Source organism: Solanum tuberosum, unplaced genomic scaffold (assembly GCF_000226075.1).
Source record: "Solanum tuberosum cultivar DM 1-3 516 R44 unplaced genomic scaffold, SolTub_3.0 scf00064, whole genome shotgun sequence".
NCBI classification, from domain to species: Eukaryota; Viridiplantae; Streptophyta; class Magnoliopsida; order Solanales; family Solanaceae; genus Solanum; species Solanum tuberosum.
The window spans coordinates 614,877-618,390 of NW_006238990.1; positions in this window are offsets into that span (position 1 = coordinate 614,877).

Here is a 3,514-nt window from a genome sequence, read left to right on the forward strand (position 1 = left end):
GGTTGCCTCTAGTACTTCGAGGTGCAGTGCGAGAAGTCCTAGTGTTGAGAGGAACATATGCTGGATTTGTGTCGGTGTCTGTGTCCTCATCGATTAACCGGAAACTAGGGGCAACAGATTTTGACTTGCCCCATTTTAAGTAGGTGACCAACTTCTTGGGTGCCATCGTACTTGCGGGAGCGATATTAGTGCCCAAGACTAACCATAAATATACTAAGAAAAAGTTGAGAACTATAAACGAACAGTACCAAAGTCCAAAAAATAATAATTTTTAGACAGAGGCTACAGTGGTCATCCACGGAGGGTACCTACGGTCCGTGGAACTCTTCCATGGATCACGGGGCCAACAATATAGGTCGCAGATGGAAACCACGGATGTGCAGAACGGTCCGTAGATTGAACTACAGACCTTAGTCCACATTCGTGGTTTCACACTTGGTGAAATTTTTCATGCGCATCCAGTCACGAACCTTATCTACGGTCCGTAGATGGATCTATGTTCTGTAGACAGGGTATCGTGGATGCCATATGTGCCAGGTTTCAGCCATTCTTTACTTCTGAGTCATACACATTTGGCCTTATTTTTGAAAATTCACGAAGTCTTATCATGCATTTCAACATTCAATTATGCTAATTCTTCATTTTTAAGATTCCGACTGATCATTTTACCAAACAATTTAGACTAGTGGTCGAAAACTAACATATAGATTTACGATCACATACAATAAAGCTACACAATCACTATCTATCGTCCAAGGCATTGTAATTTTCAAGTTTATCATGCAATTTCTCTAACAATTACCCAAGGTCAAGACCCAACTCCCGACTTTCTATATTCAATCTATGAATCGAGATTCAAAGTGAGCGGAAAGTCTATTACCTTATAAGCAATGAGGAGTGGGGGTGATTGCGTGATGACACTAAGCTTAGCAAGACCAAGGAATCAACTCTTCGTTACTAACCAAACACCGGACCCTTTTTTGTGGAATATGCAATGAGTTGTATTTGAAATGGAAGGGAATTTAGGAATTATGGAAGGGATGATCTTAAGGGTGAGTTATGGAGTGAATTAGGGAGGTTATGGGATGATGGAAACGGTTTTGGGAGTAATGGAGGGAAGTGGAATGGTTTAAACATGGGGTTTTTTTAAATAGGGGGGTACGGGTCGGGTTAGACAGCCTTAGGGTTTGGACTCACGAGACCCTGTCTACGGTCCGTGAGTCGATCTACAGTCCGTAGATCAGGACCGTAGATCACTCTTACATTTAGTAAAATTTAGAGGCTTACCTGGGATCTACGGAAACCATTTACTGTCCGTTGATGAATCGACGGACCGTCGATGGGGTCCATAGACCACTGCACCAGACCATTTTCTGAAGAATTTTCATAGTGTACCTGCATATGTAGCAAACATTAGGCTATTCTTTTTACATTTTCTGGACACTTTTTACACACACACCCTATACTAATTCTAGCCAACACTAAGAACTGACACACTAAGAAACCTACCTAAATTGATACAAAGTAGTAATTAAACAAAGAAAAAAAATACTAAATGAAAAACAGAACCCTGTCGTTGGCTAGATGGTACATCTTGGGTTGCCTCCCAAGCAACGCTTGATTTAACGTCGCGGCACGACGCAAGTGTCTTGATTACTCAAACTTTATCAAGATTGTAGGCCTCAATCACTTCTTGCACAGTTTCAGCATTTCCCAAATAGATCTTGATCCTTTGCTCGTTTACCATGAACCTTTTTCCATCCGTATTTTCAAGCTCAACCGCTCCATGAGGGAGCACTTTTGTGAGCAAAAATGGCCCGGTCCATTTGACCTTGAGATTTTTTGGAAACAGGCGCAACCTAGAGTTGAATAAAAGCACAAGATCACCAATCACAAATTCTCGCTTTTCAATTCTTTGATCATGATACCTCTTCATCTTCTCTTTGTACAAGGTTGAACTTTCATAAGCACAAGATCACCAATCACAAGTCATTCATCCTTTGATTAGATGCGGTGCCCCAATCCAAATTTAACCTCTTCATTGCCCACATAGCCTTATGCTCTAGCTCTACTGGTAAATGACACGACTTCCCATATACAAGTTGGTAAGGAGACATACCTATGGTGGTCTTGTATGCAGTGCGATATGCCCATAGAGCATCATCAAGGTTCTTTGACCAATCCGTTCTACTGGCATTCACAGTCTTCGCCAATATCTGTTTGATCTCTCTGTTGGATACTTCAACTTGACCGCTAGTCTGTGGATTGTAAGGAGTGGCTACATTGTGACGGACACCATATTTCTCAAGTAGTACCATTAACAACTTATTACAAAAGTGAGAACCTCCATCGCTAATAATAGCCCTCGGTGTACCAAATCTGAAGAAGATATTATTTTTTAAGAATGCGGTGACACTTTTACCTTCATTGTTGGAGAGCGCAATTGCTTCCACCCACTTCGATACATAATCAACCGCAACAAGAATATACTTCATCCCATATGAGCTCACAAATGGACCCATAAATCAATGCCCCATATGTCAAACAACTCTATCACCAATATAGGATTCATTAGGAGCTTTTGCCTCTTTGAAATCCCTCCTTCTCTTTGGCAACGATCACAAGATTTGGCGAAATCATGAGCATCTTGGTGGATGGTAGGCCAGTAGTACCCACATTGCAAAATCTTATGTGCAGTCTGAATACCACTATGATGCCCCCCAACGGGTGATGAATGACATGCTTCAAGTACACTCAACATCTCAACCTCGGGCACACAGCGACGAATAATCCCATCATCACAACTACGATACAAGTAAGGTTCATCCAAAAAAAATCTTTTCACATCATGCATAAACTTTTTCCTTTGGTGAAAAGACAAATCGGCGGGCACAATATCGCTTGCCAAATAATTAGCAAAGTCTGCGAACTAAGGAATCAAATCATGAGAAGCAGCCAATACCTGTTCATTTGGAAAAGTATCATTAATTTCAGCCCTATGTCCAAGCTTTAGCATAGCCTCTTCCTCTAATCTGGACAAGTGATCGGCAACTTTATTTTCGGTTCCCTTTCCATCTTTTACCACAAAATCAAACTCTTGCAGCAACAATACCCATCTAATCAATCATGGTTTCACATCCTTTTTCGCCATCAAATACCTCAATGCAGAATGGTCAGTATGCACTATGACCTTAGTACCAAGCAAGTAGGATCGAAATTTCCCGAATGCAAAAACCACCTCAAAAAGTTCTTGTTCGGTCACAGTATAGTTCTTCTGGGCCACATTTAGAGCTTTGCTAGCATAGTAAATAGGGTGAAGAATTTTCTCTCGCCTTTGACCCAATACTACACCAAGTGCCACTCCACTCGCATCGTACATCACCTCAAACGGTTGTCCCCAATCCGATGAAATAATGATAGGTGCAGTAACCAACTTCTCCTTCAGTTCTCCAAATGCTCTCAGAAAAGCATCATCAAAATCAAACTTATACTCCTTTTCGAGCAGTTTGCACAA